At 51.2% G+C, this 18,258-nt stretch overlaps 1 protein-coding gene across 3 annotated transcripts in view; it reads left to right on the top strand.

Annotated features, from left to right (window-relative positions):
• Positions 1-18,258, top strand: part of Rbfox1 (RNA binding fox-1 homolog 1) — a 1,611,415-nt gene that overhangs the window by 521,891 nt on the left and 1,071,266 nt on the right. For all 3 annotated transcript variants that reach the window (XM_058579675.1, XM_058579672.1, XM_058579677.1), the window contains one exon: positions 6,994-7,056. The gene's annotated coding sequence lies outside the window, so the exon portion shown is untranslated. The remainder of the gene's footprint in view (positions 1-6,993; positions 7,057-18,258) is intronic.

Raw genomic sequence — 18,258 nt, forward strand, 5'->3', positions numbered from 1 at the left:
TGGTGTGCTGTCCAGGCTGCGTCTGCACCTCCTGGCACAGTTGCAGGGCATCCAACCCCCACGCCGCACGGCCGGCCCTGAGTTGTTCTTACCTGGGTAACTCAGTCCCCAGACCTGGTGTCAGTCACAGTCACCCAGAGGCCGGAGGGGCAGTTTCTTGGGAAGATGACTCAGGATCTCTTGTGGATCTGAGAGCAGGAGACTCAACCCCGGCATCTGAAGGGGAGGGACAACAGCAGGCCTCTGTCCTTAGAAAGGCAGATGAGGCTGTGGCGGCACGTGGAGAGTCGTCCCCGGCCTCCCTGCTCCTAACGGAACTTTTCTCGGCCTCCAAAAGGGACACAAGCTACTTCAAGTGCGTGGCCTCCCCAGTGGTGATTCACAGCCGAAAGCACAGTCCTCTTTCTTCTCACCTCATACCCAGGGAGTTGTACAAGATTGAAACAATCCCGTCTTGTGTGTACATTTCCTTCCAGTGAGCTGCGGTCCCCTCCTTTGGATTCCATGTCGTGTCCTGTGTACTCGGTGGGAAGATGATATCCATACTCCTTAAAAATCTCCCTGGAGTTCAGCTTCCCTTTTCATGCCGGCTCTTGCTCAAGTTTGGAGAAAACTAGAAAGAGCCCGGCTGCCTTCCACACACCCTGTTATCACTGGGAGGTTCAAATACCGTCTCCCCGAGAAGGCTCAGCTACCTCTGCTCTCTCTGGCCTTGAATCTGAGAGTCTGAGAATTCTTTGGCGTGCATACGCGGCCGCCTCCTTTTGACAGACAGTGCAAATTAAAAGATCCGGCGCGGCCCAGGAGCTGGGGACCCAAACTTGCCCCTTGGGTTTTCATTTACAGTTAGGCACTGCAGAAACAATTATTGCTGACAGGGACGCAGAGGCTGGTGGCAGAGTGCGTGTGACAGGAGGCTCATGCCAACCCGTAATTGGGAGGGTTATTTTTAATCAGAACATACCCTACAGCCCAAACATTAGAAATCTCCTGTAAGGCCAGGCAGGAAATTAAACACACCAACAGTGAGGCTCAGAGGGGGTGCCACGTGGGGAGTAATATCCTTGGGCTCTTGAAGGGCCTGCAGCCTCGGAGAGAGGAGCACATCCTCGAGAGGGAGGTTGGAAGAGACCCTTGTGTGATACAGCCACAGAGACCATGCCCAAGCCCTTACTGGACAGGCAGGCACAGCCAAATTAAATGCAGCAGACAGAATAATTGACATTTATTGCATTTAAACAGGTGGCAAGTCAAATACAAGCCGTGGAGTAGCAGCTACAATTGTGTTTCCCCGGTAAGAAAGGAGCCCCCAGGGGTTCCATTTTTTCAGAAGTCTTTTGTGAGCAGCTACCAAGCGCCCTGACACCTGTGGGCTTTACCTGTGGGCCCTGACACAGGGCCATGACAGCAGCCTGTGTCAGGTGAAGGGCCGTGGCTGGCTGAGAAGGTGTAGCCCTTGCTCCTGTGGCTAAAGAAGCAGGAGCGCACAACTGCCCAGAGAACCGGCTTGTCTGGCGAGCAGTTTCCCAAAGCTGAATGCCTAGAAGTGACTGTGAGTCCTCGTCGGCGTCCAATACCTGTGTGCCCTGTCACTAAGGAGATCAGTAAAGCTCAGCCTGGGACTTTGGAGGTGCTCACAATCCCGTGGAGAAGGCAGACCTGGTGACAGATGTCCCTCTGGAATTCGTGCCCAGAGGTACTGAGTTCTTCCCTGTGCCTAGGAGGGTCAGCGAGGGCTCCCCAAAGATGTGAAGAACAGCTGCCCCCTCTCCAGGCAGGAAACGAGGGACAGAGGTCCAGGGAGGGGACGCAGCCCACATAACAATGGGTGTTTCATGTTTGCCTACAACTACCTGCTCTTGGGTTTTGCTCTATGCAGCTCAGTCACTTAGAGGCAGAAAAACACTTTGGGGCAAAGTCACCACGTGGGCCAGGTGTCCAATGTGGGGATGGAGTGGGGACCCAAGGAGAGTCTGTGGGAAGCTCCACTCCTCAAGTTCAAGGTATCCTGAGCTGTTTTGTGTGCAGGCAGCTTACGCGTGCTCACAGTGGCTCTCCTTAGAGAAGCAGCCACAGATTCACAGGCCAATGACAAGTTGGTTTTGAGGGAGAGCTCACAGGTCCTGCAGCAAACACAGGGACACACCGAGTCTTCCCAATTTTCTTTTGTATCTTATTTATTTATTTGTTTTAAATTTGTTTTAATTAGTTATAATGACAGTGGAATGCATTTATGCACTTTGATGTATCATACATAGATGGGACATGATTTCTCATTTTTCTGAGTGTACGTGTTGCAGAGTCGTATTGGCCATGCAGTCACATATGCACACAGTCATAATGTCTGCTTCATTCCACTATCTTTCCTATCCCCACATCCCCTCCCCTCCCCTCCCATCACTTCCCTCTATGTAATCTAAGGTAACTCTCCCTTCCCTAGTGCCCCCCACCTGCCTGATTGTGAATTAGCTTCCACGTATTAGAGAAAACATTCCAAGCTAACTGCAGCCCATGGGGTCACTGAGCGCAGGGCTGTGTTGGTGGGCGTCCTGGTGTGGGTGACATGGCTGGAAGTCACTGCATTGCTCTGGGAGGGTCTCTAGCTCCAGCGTAAGGAAGACTCCACTTCTTCCATCTCAGGTACAATAGGCATCACCCAACTGCACACAATACCCCCCGTGGGACTAGCCCCATGCCCCTGGGCACCTACAGAAGCGGCTCTGGACCTCTTCATGGACAGTTAACCTCTAGACACCAGAACAAGGGCAGGGGCTGCTTCAAGGTTTGCTCACAGGAAGGTGGAGAGTCCCGCAGGCAGGTGAGGGGTGCCCTCTGAGAAAGAGCCTTACGCATAGTTCCTTTGTGTGCAAGCAGCAGAAATCCGGCATGGGACGTTTCTCTCACAGCCCTGGAGAGGGCCTCAGCCCTGAGGCAGGTGGTGGCCAGGCAATCAGGCACCTGGGCAGCTCCACCTGGCCACACCCTCTCACCTGGACGCCTCACCGCCCCCACGGCCCTCTGCCCACCACTCTGGGTCCACAGCCTCTTTCTGCTCTTTTCTGCACCAGTGACAGACAGCAGTGATCCCCAACTGCTGAGTTCTCTGTGAAGAAAGGGAAGAAACTCAAGAGTACCTTCCAAATTCCTGGGAGGAAATTGAACCCGGATCGGGTGAAGTTTCATTCCTGCCCTGCGTGGCCTGGGCGAATGGAGCCAGGACCCTGAGCTTGCAATACAGTTTCTGGGCCTCCTCTAGACGGAGGGGAGCCAGAAAGGAAAGTGACTAGGCACCCAGGCGGGTCTGAAGTCAGCAGTGGGGTGCCCCCTCCAACCCTCTCTGCCTCCATCTTTTTTTCTTAGAGAAATGCTTATCGACTGTCCTGTGATCAGAGCTACAGTCCCTGGGTGAGTGGAGCCGTGTGTGGTCCTCGTCCTCGTGGGGCTAACATCTGGAGGGACAGGCCAACTTTTCCAGCTAAAACCATAGGTGCGGTGTGTTCTGTGAAGGAGAGATACTGGTTCTTGCACCCAGGTGGCAGGGGGCTTCCACAAGGGAGGGGCAGTGCCTGGGAGTTCATTAGATGCCAAGTGGGTCCTGTTCAAGGCCCAGTGGTACAGCGTGCCTGTGTCAGGGAGCATATGCTGCCTTCCAGACCTGGGCGTCCATGGGTCAGGTACACAAGGGCTGGGGCAGGGTACAACCCTCTCGGTCATGAATACATCAGGCTGGAGCCGTGGCCAGGGGAGAGTCACGCAGGATGTCAAGCTCAGATACAAGACAGGTCCTGAATGAATGGGGAGGCCACTCAGAGAGGTTCTGAGTGATCCAGGAGCACAGTACAGTCACTCCTTGTAGGGATTGCTCTGCCCGCCTTGTGGAGGGATGGAGGGGGGCAGGCTGGAGATCCCGCTCCAGTCATCCCCTGGGGACATCTGCAAAGCACTCAGCAGCAGAGTCTGTGGAAAGGAAGCACAACTTAAGCTACATCCTGGCTGCCCCGGGGTCACGGGCATCAGTGTTTCGGAAGTAATTGGGTGGCTATTTTGTGCATCCATTTGGGTGGTGTGCAGAGACAAAGGTGACTAATGCATTCGCCTCCCTGGTGCCTCCTGTCATTCTGAGGTCCTCTCAACTCTCCTCTTCTTGCAGATCTTTTGCTCTGACATAGTCTCAGTGTGATGAAAATCCATCCAGTTCCACTGGGGCTCAAGAGTCTCCCCGGTTGCAAATGGCTCTTCAGGTAGTTTACAAGAGTAATTGCAAACTCAGGGCCATCTTACTTAAGCAAGCAAATAAAAACAGAAAAAAAAAAAAAAAGAAAACCCAGCATTGCTCCTCTGGAACACTGGGGAGCTTTGTAGGTTCTCGGGGCTGTCTGGTGCTTCTGTTAATGACCGTCTCATTCACACCTGTAACAGTGGTTCTCAGCCTTTGTTTGTTTTTAAGAAACACAACCCACCTAACGGATTTGGCAGATTCTTATTGGTGAAAAGTGGGGACTGTAAAATTTATTTCGTCTGCAGGGTGGACCAGAAACAGACAAAGAGGTATGGGCTTTGGGGTGGCAGGGACACGCGATTAACCGTTATTACCTGGGCCACCAGGACAGGAGTGCAGGGGTCGGAGGGCTATGCTCAGAGAAAACTTCTTTCTGGAATGAAGGTCAATGTCCTTCCTCAGGGTGAGCACCTCGGGTCAAGGAGGGATCGCTTCGTAGGCTGTGCATCGTGGAGAGCGAATGCAGAGTGGCTGGGCACTGTGCCAGGCGGGAAGGCTGCGGGGTGGGATCGGAGCTGCCCTGGCCCTCCTGGGGGCACAGGACCAAGGCCATGTAGAGCCAGGGAGGATCTTCAGTTCTGCTTCTGATACAGGAATGTGTAAGCAGCCTCGGAGACCCCCCAACCCCAGATTCAGTCAGCTGGGTGGGTTGGTAAAAGCTGCAGAGAGCTCTCTTGGGGGGGCTTTGGGCCAGATGGAGGCAGCCCAGGAAGAGAGAGGGATGTGACCAAGGCGTAGAGACATAGCAGTGCCCCACGCCTGCTCGGTAGTTTCATTTAGCGGGATCTTACTGAATGGGAATGCCAAGGGACAGGGGGCCACTGGACAGTGGGGCACGCACGAGAGGGGAAGCTGACCAGAGCTGTCATTATTTTCAGTAAGTCAGAGGTTGCGTGTGAAGGTGGATCCAGAGCCTGGGAGACATTAAGGGCTCCGTGAGCTACTCTTCCTGTGACTAGCATCCAGATGACCTTCCCGCTGAGGGAGAGTGAATGACAGAAGGGGAAGTGCAGCCACTCGATTCCTAGCTGTCCTAGCTCTTCCCAAATCATGTGGCTGGGGTCTTCTTATCTTTAAGACCTCAGCTCTCCGTGGCCACTTCCTGGATGACACTTTCCTCCATCACCCTCACCCAGGTCTGTCCTCTGTACTGACTGGGACAGAGGACAATGGCTAACATTAAAAAAAAAGGGGGGGTCCAACAAATAACAGTGAACTTTTAGAGAGCACGACATGGTGTCAGGCGCACCGCCACGTGCCTCACAAAGACTCACTTTGCGTGATGGCCTCAGGGCCTGTGGTAGGTGGCGTGTTCAGCCCAGCTGTATTGGTGTGGAAATTTATGAAAGGTGAAGTGCCTTCGGTGTGTTCACAAAACTCATAGGTAGAGGATCCAGGGATGATTGGAAAGATGAGTGGGTGGGTGGATGGATGGATGGTGGCCGGAATGATGAATGAATGAATCAATGAGTGGGTGGGCAAATTGTCTCACTGATCTTCGTGGATATTGGATCATGAAGTTGGTCCTTTTTACCAGCTAAAGGTAGTTGAAGACAAGATACAAAGCGAGAGCCTCCTGAGCAGTGAACCCCGTTACCGTCATCCCCACCGCTGCAGAGCTGTCTGCTCCAGGTGGCTCTACGGGTCTCTTCTCTTTCCAGTGTTTCAGAGCCACTTGATGCTCTCAGATGTTTGAATTTATTGTCACTGGTGACTCACCATATGTGAAGATTATATACATACATTTTCTATCGCATTAAGAAAAGAGGCGTATTTCCCTAATGTACCCACGAGTGTTGCTTAGAATGAAGCTCTAAACTCATGAATTGCCTTGGGTTTGAACGTAAGTTGCACCCCTACTTGATGAGAGTAGCTGAGTGAGCATTGGATTAGGTTGTTAGAACCTTCCAATCAGTTCTAACTCTGCTGCTCAAGTTTCTCCCCAGGGAACAAACAGGTCATACCATGAAGGTCTTTCACATTATTAGTCAATCTTAATTTTTCTGTTTGGAAATGACCTCTCTCTTGACTCAGACACGTGAGATTTTCATGACCATTTTCAGTTAGCTGATACTTGGTTTGTTGAACATTTGTTTAACATTAATGAGCATGTACCTTACTCCTTCCCAATGGCTGGTGATAGCCAATGGATAGAAATATCCATTTGTAGTTATTGCAAAAGGAAGCTACTGCCATTACTGAGCTTTTGACTATCATATAACTGAGCTTTGTAGAATCCTGCATTTCTGGAGTTGAAAGGAAAGTTTCAAGCATACTTCCTCCAACCTAACTCTGTGCAGGAAAATCCATGGTGATACCTCTGAAATGTCAACATGAGCCTTTCCTTGACACATCCTATGACCGAGAGCTCATGGTGTATGAGAAGAGACCAGCAGAGTGCATCCAGGGGTGGTTCCCCGCTGCCCAAGTTCAAACCCAGGCCCCAAGCTTATGTGGGCTGTCAGAGCTCCTCTCCTTTCCTCAAATTTGAGAAAACAATCACACCTTCCTTTTCAGGGTTTGAAAGGATTTGATGAAGATACATGGAAGAGCTTTGCCATTGTTTTCCTTCTCATCGCTGTCATCATTGTGACATTCACAGCACAGTCAGATCCGTTTCAGAGGTTACCAATGTCACCGTGACCCAAATGGCATATATGCGATGCAGGAGTCTGGTTCTCGATGCTGATGTTTCCCCTTCTTTTCTTCCTTAGGAAACTGCTCAAAGAACTCATGCAAGTGGAACTCACAGCTTCCTTGATCGGTCTCAGCCTTCAGTAAGTGCCACCCATTTCGAGCATTTGTTACATAAATACATCCAATTCTTTGATCGTGTTCTCTATGAAAAGCTTCCTTCTGCGGGCCTATAGTTCCCACACAAGTTTTGCTGTCTGCTGGTGTCTTTCTTTTTTGCACACGGGGTTGGATTCAAAGATGAGAAGGGGGCTTGCTAGGCAGGACCACCTCCCAGGTCCACCCCTTGTCCCTCAAACAAACCTGGGACACCTGTAAATGTCAGCAAGTTTGTTAGCAGGATGGGGGATGGTGACCTCAGATGCGTGTTGTCTTCCTTCTGTTCCTTACAGTTTGCTCATGGGGAGGTTTTGCACCCAATTCCGCGGGTCCTGAGGCTCTGCAGGTAGAAATACTCGCATACATGGATCCAGTAGCGAGACCACACAACCCTGCAGCCATTTACAAACAATTCATTTTGCTCTTTTTTTTTTTTTTTTGAGCCAGAATACGTGATTACTATGTACAAATTACTGCAGAAAAGAAATTTTGTGCCTTGCGATGCCGGGGTAACATTTTAGAAATTTCATTTGTTTTTAGCCAGTAAATACTTTTCCACCGTCTGCCGTTCTCTTTGCACACAGGGACTTTATTTTTGGTGAAGTGCGCGGTGTTTGATTCAATGTCCCCCACTTCTTTCTCTTTATACACACTAGCATTACAGGAAAGCATCAAGAGACTCTGCAGTCAGTCTATTGGTGAACAACTTGTTTCACGAATAAAACCAATCATTGAGCAATAAATATCAACATTTTAAAAGGCGAGCTTATGCAAGCATGTATTTTTTGAGATGTCCTGGGCTTCCCAGGTCTCCGAGACTGTTAGCACCTTCTACTTGGGAGAGCAATGGAGTCTCATTTGATGCATCCCATATATCATCCTTGTCTTAAAGGGGCAAAGAGAATTGGAGGCCAGGGGACTCCAGACCAGGAAGAGGCTGATCAAAGGGGATTCTTGGACTGTAGGACTCCCTTGCTGCTGCTGAATTTGCATATGCAAGTTGGGGGGGGGAGGAGGAGGAGACTGGAGGAAGAGGTGGCACATGAGCTGTTCCCACATCAGAATGGCTTCGTGTAACCCTGATCAGCTAAAGCTTGTATCACACAGGAGATTAGACACAGGCCTTTGTTCCTAATCATAAAGGAAATTCCATCTCTAATTCCCTACCTGCTGCATCTATCCACTCATGCCTTTGAAGTTCAGGCTGCAGCTCTTCCTGAAAACTGGAGGTTTTGTAAGTAAAAAGGAGGGTGCTGCTTGGCTTGCCGTCTGTTCAAATCCGTTGGGTGTGAAGTTAAATGTGCTTGTTACTTTATCTTGTCCTGTTCCGAGCAGCATCATGGTCTTGGGTGCCTCTGTGGTGCTGGGGCAGGCAGGGGAGAGACAAAGGAAGGAGGGCATCTGTGGCCCTCCCTCCGCCTGCCTTCCAAACAGGATGCAAATTGCTGCTCCTCAGAAAGAAATCCATGTTCCAGCCCTGCTCTGCGGCCGAAGCTTCTTACCTAGGGGAGGCTCTGGTCCCCGAGATAATTAGTACAGAGTTGGAAGGAGCTCCTGTTAATTTGTCTATGGATATGGTATTTCCTATCTACAGCAGCAGTTGTAAGCAAGAGAGAGGGGGAGAAGTATTAATTTGCTACTCCAAACCACCAGCCAGATATGATAATATTTTTTAAAAATTGAAAAAGGAAGAAATAGAAAAGTGCCCCTTGGGGGAGGGGCTTAGGGCTGCTGTCAATCTCTGTGACCAGCAGGTTTCAGTGCTCTCCTGTGGCTGCAGCTTCCCTGGTACCGGGAGCCTCAGTCCACTTCCAGGCCAAAAGGTCACTTCCCCTGGAAGGACGAGTGAGTTCTGCGGGGGTGGCTTGCTCACCAGGAAGGCAGGTGACCTGGCCTCTGGGCTGGCTGAAGCCTGGTATTTGCGTGTTCCTCCCCGAGACCACGTGCAGAGCATAGCCAGGTAGAAGCTGCCCAAGTCTCTCTGGGATTTCACTAGGAGCCACAACTGGGCAGTTGGAATCTGCTCATGTCTGACTTTGCACCTGAATGGACACCAGGGGTGCCTTGCCTTGCTTCCAAAATCCAGCCGTCTTCACTATTTGGGTTTTTCCTTCTGCATTGTGGCCCTTTGGACACAGGTCGGCCCATGTCGGTGATGTAGAGTGAACTCGTCTAATCCAGTGTCTGTTTTCTGGCTCTGTACATCTTCATGATCTGCATGCTGAACGGGAGGCTCCAGGTGGCTCCAGGCAGCTCCAGGCAGCTCCAGGGAGCTCATATTAGCAGGGTCATTGGTTGAGTTTAGGCCTCGAGGTAATTTCCTACAACATGTAAACTCAGCTTCCGACAGACAGTTTCCCTGCCCTCTCCCTCCTGTCAGATCACGCTCTCTTGGCCTGCGGTATCACAGCTGCGATGAATTCATTAATTGGGCTAAAACAATTTTAATGTTCCTCTTTTCTTTGTCTCGCACCATCCACTGGAAGTTTCTATGATGATAAATACTCTCCCCCCAGGCCTTACCGAAGTATTATTATTATTATTATTATTATTATTATTATTATTATTATTCTAATTAGTTATAAACGACAGTGGAATGTACTTGGACACACCATACATAAAAGGTGTATGACTTGTTCTTCTGCTTGTCCATGGTATAGAATCATTGCACTGGTCATACAGGCACATAGGGTAATAATGTCCAATTCAAACTAAAACGTTTCTTCTCAGGAAAGGAAACGATCGATAATGTGAAGAGAGGGCCTCTAGAGTGGGAGGAAAATCTTTACCACACGCACCTTAGATAGAGCATTAATCTCCAGGATATATAAAGAACTTAAAAACCTTAACACCAAAAATAAACAACAGCAGCAAATAGCCCAATCAATAAATGGGCTGAGGAACTGAAGTCTTATTGACAACAAGAATGATTGACCTCTAAGGCGTACAAGGTGTTGGGCTGACGCTCCTGCGTGCACCCTGAAGGGACTGCTGCAGTCAGGCTGGTACACTTGCCCCTCCCCCACAGTTCTGTGGCTGAGAGGGTGGACAAGGACACCCCTTACCTGTGGCGTCCAGTATGGCAACCGCCAGCCAGGTGTCGGCCCTGAGCACTACCTGGTTTTCTGTTTGTCAGGTTCTTTTAACTAATTTAGATTTAGCTGCACATACCTGGAAGCTTCCTCCTGCTTTGCATAGGGCAGCTCAGACCTTATACCCGGGCGGCCACTCAGCTGGTGTAGATGAATTAGGACACGGAGGCATGAACTGCAGCAGTCCCAGTCCCCAAGACCTTTGTCCTTGCCCCTTCCATGTGCCCTGTCCACTGCATTTACCCTTGGTCCAGAACTAGAGCGGTCCTCGTCCCCCAGGATGCTGCTCTAGACAGCGTGCGTCCACTCTGCCTGGGTGGCGCCTGTCACACGCTGATTGTCCATTAGCACATACCCCCTTGATGGAGGGTATGTCCACAGTAGTGCAGGCCCATGGTGGGCCCTCAGGACTTGTGGGATACAGTGATACTTGGGCAGGGGGATGGATGGGGGTGAAGAGATGGGTGAATGCGTCTTCCCTTCTGGTGGGCACTGTGCAAGTAGAGCAGTCGTTGACATTAGGACAGAGACCAGCGTGGCCCTCCTGACGGGTGTCTTGCTCACCCGTCTCTCTTCTCCAGGCACTTCCACTTGCTGGGTCTGGAAAAACAGCCTCCAAGTCTCCCTCTGTGTGCAGCCTCCTGTGTAGCGCAGCCTGCTGCACGTCTTCACTAACTCCCGTCACTTCTGGCTCCGCGTGCCTGACACCTGAAATCAGACCAAACTCCACTCCTTCACCCACAGACACTCCTCCCCTCCCAGGTACTCTGGTGTCAAGCTTCTGTTATCCTGAAGAAATAAGCAAGCCTCTGGCCTGGGCCTCCTGGGAGACTTCTTTATGTTCCCTCTTTGGGCACATTGTGCCAGGCTCCAACTGTCTGAGGAACCCTCCAATTGCTCTTTGTGCCTAAAGTCACCTTCCCTGGAGTCCCCCAACAGACCGAGTGAGTAATATTCTTAAAGCTCGTCAGGAATAAGCAAGTCAGTAAGCGAGTCCCTGGATAACACCGCACCCTCTCTCTGTTAATCCCTAAATCCCTTCTATTCCAAGCAGGCGAGTGGATCCATCTCTTGATGTCTAGACATCTCGATTTCCCATTCCCTAGCATCTGGGATATTTGGTATCACCAGCTGGGATGAGTGTCTCCATCTTTTAGTTCACACTCTATGCAGATCTCGGTTAAGCCCTTCTGAAAGCAAATGCTCTCTGTGTTCTTTAGTTCCTTGATTGTCCCTCATAGGGCGAAGGAAATGCTAAGCTGGTTCACAGGGTAACGATTGATGGCAATGATCCTCCAGCCTCCGGAGCCGGAAGGGCAGCATGTGGGAAGGGTGAGGAAAAGCGGAACTGCCATCGGGAGGGTGCTCTTCTTCAGCTCAGCAGACCCACCGGAGTCGGGAGGTCAGGAGGCATCGGTGGGTCCATAAGAGACAGCACAGGAGCAGGAACGACAGAGGACATTCCTTTAACCAGGAATGCCCAGGCTGAGGGCGGGTTTGGTGTCAGCTGCGTGCAGAGTCCCGTGCTGTAGACAACACAAAACAGTGCTCTGCTCTTGACCGTCTTCTCGGCCGGCTTATCTGCCTTGGCACCTGACCAGCCACCATCCCCTCCTCCCTTTCCGGTCATTCACACCCTCCCTGTGGGCATCTCTTGTCTCCTGAGCTGCTGCATAGCCAGGCTCCTCAGATTCTTCCTCTCTGCCCTCCCCTGTGCTCAGGGGCTCCTTTCTGATCAAATGAGCACATGAGAGTGAGAGGCAGAGAGACAGATAAGGTAGAGTGGGACAAATGCATGTGCTTCCTTATTGCATGGAATTACCAGGTAGGACTGTGGGAGAGCAGGACTTGAGGACCATGGGAGAAGTCTCAAGTGGCCCCCGCAGTCTGCCTGGCCACTTTTCCAGCATTTCACCTGGGTTACGGGTTACGTCAGTGACAATGCTCCTGCTGAGCCTCATCATTTCTGTGGGGCGTATTTTTTCCCCCATGGACTGGAGCACTGAGGAGGGAGGGCACACGTCTGTCTTGCTTCCTGCTGTATCCCCAGCAGGTGTGAAAGCGCCCAGCATGTACATATTTTGAATGAACTATTTACTGAGTTCCTGAATTGGCGCTGTGAACAATGACCCTACTCCTTGTACTTCTGGACCATCTTCCCTCTCCCATGACTCCCTACTGCCCCACTCCCCAGTCTTCATCAATTATGGAAAAATCTGGAGAGCCAAACTCAGGTCCTGGTCAGGGAATTGACCACAGAATCCTGAACAACCCATTAGACCCATCTTAATTACTTTCCTTATTAGGATTGATGATGATGATGATGATGATGATGAGTTGAACTAGAATGGTCCTTAACTAAGGTCCCTTGCAGCTTATAATTTAGAAATAATCAAAAAAGGAAAAAAAAACTAAGCCAAAGCAGAGAATGTTGGAGTAGAGCATCTCTTCCCAGTGAGGCAAAGGTGGGAGAGCGTATGTGTGTACACATGCATTTGGAAAGCTGGTTAACTCTTATTGGACCTCAGTCCTTCTGTGTAAAGGGGACAAATTATCTTCAAAAACTGAACCGTGGTACCTCCCAGCCCAGGTTGCCACGGTGAACTGCACTGTGGTATCTCCAGCTCAGGTTGCCACGGTGAACTGCACTGTGGTACCTCCCAGCCCAGGTTGCCACGGTGAACTGCACTGTGCTACCTCCCAGCCCAGGTTGCCACGGTGAACTGCACTGTGGTACCTCCCAGTCCAGGTTGCCATGGTGAACTGCAATGTGCTACCTCCCAGCCCAGGTTGCCATGGTGAACTGCAATGTGCTACCTCCCAGCCCAGGTTGCCATGGTGAACTGCACTGTGGTACCTCCCAGCCCAGGTTGCCATGGTGAACTGCACTGTGGTACCTCCCAGCCCAGGTTGCCATGGTGAACTGCACTGTGATACCTCCCAGCCCAGGTTGCCATGGTGAACTGCACTGTGGTACCTCCCAGCCCAGGTTGCCATGGTGAACTGCACTGTGCTACCTCCCAGCCCAGGTCGCCATGGTGAACTGCACTGTGCTACCTCCCAGCCCAGGTTGCCATGGTGAACTGCACTGTGGTACCTCCATCCCAGGTTGCCACGGTGAACTGCACTGTGGTACCTCCAGCCCAGGTTGCCATGGTGGACTCACTGTGGTACAGGTGTAAGTCAACATGTTTATCCTGGTAATTTCATCATCCATTCCTGCCTTCATCCACTCACAAATAGCTGTGGACAAATTTTGGTGTTGGATTCATGCTGGGAGCCAAGGATACTGCAGTGAACAGACACACATGGGCCCGTGACCCACCCTCACAAAACTGTTAAATAAAATTTAAGATGAATAATCCAAGTTGTACTGACTGCTGTGGACTGGCCAGTCACAGGGAGGACCAGTCACAGGGAGTGTGTGATATGAGTGGCTTCCTTTCCGATGTGGCAGAGTCCGGGATTATCCTTGACGTATATGCGTTCTCTCTCTCTTCATCCCAGCTCGCGTCTGTCCCTTCAAAGCTGGCCAGCTGTCTCCTTGGCCTTTCTCGCCCTTCCCAGAGGACAGTGCCCCCTCAGGGACATCTCCTCCCCCAGCAAAGGCTGCTTATACTCCACAGGGCAGACTCTCCCTGCCAACTCCCTGCACCTGAGTTCTGCAGAATCGATGCCCGTGTACAGCTGCTAATGCATTAATAACAGCAACGTCCCTGGCCGTGACCTACCTGAGTCATTACACACTAATCATAGGAGGCAATTTCAAGAAGATTGACTAGTGATCAGTGTCCTCCCCGGCGTCCATGCGGGAGGACACACGGCTGCCTTCACAACCCCTGAGCAGATGGCCCGAGAGCGTAATCACTCGCTCCAGCCGGCGGGGGTCTGGCTCCGGCAAGGGGAGCCTCCATGTCTTGCATGCAAAGCTGGGCTGTCTCGCCCAGTGCCCGGCTCCCAGAGCCACGTTTCCTTTCAGAGCAGAATCCAGGCTCTGGCTGCATCTCTTTGTGCTCATTGTGAACTTACCACACATGTGACTCTCAAGAGTTTGAGGAAATGAGGTTTCCCTTTTCTGGGAATCCCACCAACATGCACCACCACCCCGAAGCCCCTTTAAAGACTTCTCCGTTTTCCCCATAACGTCAGATATAATGTCAGTACAGGACTGTGGTCGCCCTGGGCTTGCGCTTCGCTGTTGGAGTTTCTGCCCTCAGTTTCGCCTGCAATGTTTTCTTTCACTTTGCTGTGTCCTTCTTGGTAGTCATGATGACGGGGGTTGTGCCCTAGACCATCAGGGTAGTGGTGAACTCTGTCCTGGGATGTCCAGGAGGGTTCTGCCTTTTTCACTGACACCAGAGTCTCCAGAGTTAATTACAGGCAGAGTTTCCTTGCTTGGGGTGACCTGCTGAGGGTAAGACCCCCGAGAGCAATCACACAAAGGACGTAAGCACGCGTCTGACTTTGGGTGCACTCGAGCTCACGTCTGAATGGACAGTACTAACATCCAGGATGCTCGCTCTGCTCTGCGCTTTCTATTCTTAGCTGCCTATTGTCTATTTGCCCACAAGGAGAACTCAGATTATATTTAAGAGGAGCCAGGCCAACCCACTGGTTCCAAAAGCTGGGAAATATGGGTCACATAGAATCTTTACCTCTAAGGAACTCACAGAAGAGAGGTGGGAAGTCAGGTTAGAAAATAACTCATGGCTCGATGATGTGATACGTTTCCAAGAAGAAAGGAGCCCCTGAATTTGTGGCTCCTGGCACAAGACATTTATATATAAATATTATATATATATAGTAGTTGTTGATGGACCTTTATTTTTTATTATATACTGAGAATTGAACCCAGTGCCTCACTTGTGAGGCAAGTGCTCCACCCCTGAGCCACAACCCCAGCCCACAAGACATTCTTTCCGAGACAGGCACCCCTCCCTGTCACTGATGAATGTCATGCTACTGCTTGACTAGGGTTTGGTGATGCTGGATCAGAGATCTTACCGCTATCTGTTATATGCGTAAATTCATGAGCAGGAACTGTGTTATACACCATATTCTAGGTACAGTTTTGTCGAGTACCCTCTAATAGCTTTTGGAAATTCTGTTGGTAGGATTTTTTCAGAGCCGTGCATTGCAAGGTCAAACAAGTGCAGAGGTTTTCGGCTGCATGTGCTCAGGAGACTAACGGGTCCCACCCAACCGTGCATTTAGACTTCAATAAAGCAGCAGCGATCCTCAAGGACAGACGAAGCCTTTGAGAAAAACAAGTGGAGGTTCAAGCCGTGGCTCGAGATTTACCCATCTGCAAACAGCGGAAAGCGACTCAGTCTTTCTTTGCCCCAGTTTCCTCTTCTGTGCTGAGGACAACAGTAGCAGCCTCTCACATTTTTTGTGTGAAGAATAAATGACGATGCTTTCTGGGGAGGGCCATCTGTCTGTTAGAGGAAAGTCCTTTGGGGAGTGTGGGATCTGAGGACAGAGCTTTGGTAACAGCCATCCAGCAACAGCGTCCTAAGGACCTGCTCTGCTTCAGATGGAGAAGACCCGCGAGTGCACCTGACAGGGAGGGAGAGGACCTGGGCGTAAAGGGTCACCTAGCCAGCGGGTGGGAAGTCAGTGACCTCCAGGGGCGCGGCCCGGAGGAGGAAATCACTGGCTGTGACTCGGATCCCTCATTCTGCCTGCTCGCACCCCCTGCCCCCAAAGCTGACCTCTCCCTTCAAAGCTCCCATCTTAGAATGCTTCAGGAGGGAATGTTTTATGCAAGTCGCACAAGTGCTGAGTGGCGGCAGAGCATCCCAGGGGTTCTCAGCATGCGCACGCAGCCCTCAGTGTGCGCTCCGAGTGGCCTCCCGAGAGGCCTGCTAGTAATGGCTGTTCCGCAGTTGAGGACGCCGAGACCTGGAGAGGTGTGCTGACCCTAAGGCTTCAGGGGAGGGGGGCTGAGCTTGAGCTCTGGCCATCTCGACTGGAGTCCACACTTACGATGGTCCCACGGAACGCTTTCCTCACCCAGGACCCTGAGCCACCTGGGCCAACAGGACTGTGCCCCTCGTGAAAGCAGTGGGAAATATGGGTCAGACATGGGTTGTCTTTGTAAAAAAGTCGACAAAGCTGGCGTCAGGTGGGATGTGTTTTAAACGGCCTCCTCCTGGGGACCTGCCTTCCTGTTCTCATTCACTGTACTATAACAGGGATGACCTTATCCGTGTGTGTGTGTGTGTGTGTGTGTGTAGCTTACTGCTATTAATAGACATTCTAATAGAGTTATGAAGATGGGGAAATAAAAGGATTATAATTCTCAGTCTAAACTAATAATCATCTTATTTTCAACGTGTGTGGCAGCAGCCAACAAGGGCTGTGGACCCCTCTCTCAAGGCTGACCCTGCCAGCACGGGTTTTGGGGAGCCCAGGGTTCCGCAGCTGCATGGAGGCTCCTCAGAAGCTGTGTGCATCCTCAGAAGCTGTGTGCATCCTCACCTTCTCCACAGGAGCCCTCGCAGTGCTGAGCTCAAAGGTCCCTTGGGTCCCCTCATGAGGCCTTTGATCAGGAAAGTGGTCAAGGGCATGAAACCAGAGCTGGCCCCCCCTTTCCTGGGATGTGCTCCTCCGCGCGCGCTTCCCTCTGGGATGCTGTCTGACCTCATCCTGCAGGTGGCTTCAACACCCCCAGAGTGAATGACCTTCGATGGCAGGCATGGTGCTAGCCTCTGGAGACACGGTGGGAAATAAGACAGCGTGTTTCCTGGACTCATGGGGCTTACAGTTCCCAGAGGAAACACATATTACACAAGCAGTCACGTGGGAAATACCCGGTTACATCTCGCGTGCGACTGCCCCGAGGTCAAGGCGTTTGCAGGTTACAAGTGTGTGCCGAGTGTGAGCATTTATTCTCGGTGACAGAGGAAGTGACATTTAAGTTGAGATGTTCTCCAGAATAGTCTCTGGGGGTGGAGGGAAGCCACTTGGTGCTTTTCAGGAATTAAAAGAAGGTGCGGCTGGAACCTGGTGCTGGCTGGGGGCAGGTGGTGGAGTGGGAGGAGTAGACCCAGGGCAGGGAGCCACCAAGGCAGGGTTGAGGGCAGCTCTCAGAGCATCTGAAGGAGTGAGCTGCACAATTGTACTTGTGTTCTGGAAGGTTACTGTGGCTGCCCTGATGAAGGCTTGGAGGGGAGGAAAAGTGAAAGCCAGGGATCAGTTAAGACGGTCTTTGAAACAGTGTGGGAGGGAAGGTCAACAGGGGCTTGGGCAGGGCTACAGCTATGGGGGTGGAGTGCAGTGGAGGGGGGTCTAGCTCCCCACCCACCCGTCTACCTGCCTATAAAGACATGCTTATCACCCATCTGTCAATCTAGGTATACCTACCTACCCATCTGCCTATCTACCCACCTCTCTACCTACCTACCCACCCATCTGCCTACCTACCCACCTCTCTACCTACCTACCTACCCATCTGCCTACCTACCCACCTCTCTACCTACCTACCCACCTCTCTACCTACCTACCTACCCATCTGCCTACCTACCCACCTCTCTACCTCTCTACCTACCTATACATATTATCTGCCTATCATTTATTCAGTGATACATAAAATCTAACCCTTTACTCAACTCTCCGTGCAACAGTGATCTCCACCAGTATGCTCCTAAGTCCTGCAGCAATCACGAGTATCCGTCTGTGTGTTTTCATCCTTCCGTTTCCTCCTTTGCTGGGGCTGGGACTGGCTGGGCCATTTCGGCCCCTGTCACCATTTGTGTACTGCAGTCCCCGTGCTGCTGTCTCCCCTTTGACTGTGGTGACACCATTTGCTTTCCGCAAGTTTCTTGTGCATTGAGAGCTGCTGTTCCGAATAGTTCTGTCACTTACGATACAACAGGCGGCTGATGAGACATGCCACGCCACCTCGGTGGTCTGTAGAACACGGGTGGGATGTGAGGTAACAGGAAAATAATTAGCTTAGTTGATGTAAGTGGGAGACCAGCGAGGAGCCTGTTAACATGTGGCCCACGGGGAGAAAGGGTGGCCTGCCTCCTTGAAGGTTCCAGGGAGAACAATTGAAATCAATGGCTATGCAAATGAAAACAATATTAA

Source organism: Marmota monax, unplaced genomic scaffold, assembly GCF_021218885.2.
Source record: "Marmota monax isolate L192 unplaced genomic scaffold, Marmota_monax_Labrador192_F-V1.1 WCK01_AAM20220418_F8-fsc00035, whole genome shotgun sequence".
Taxonomy (NCBI): Eukaryota; Metazoa; Chordata; class Mammalia; order Rodentia; family Sciuridae; genus Marmota; species Marmota monax.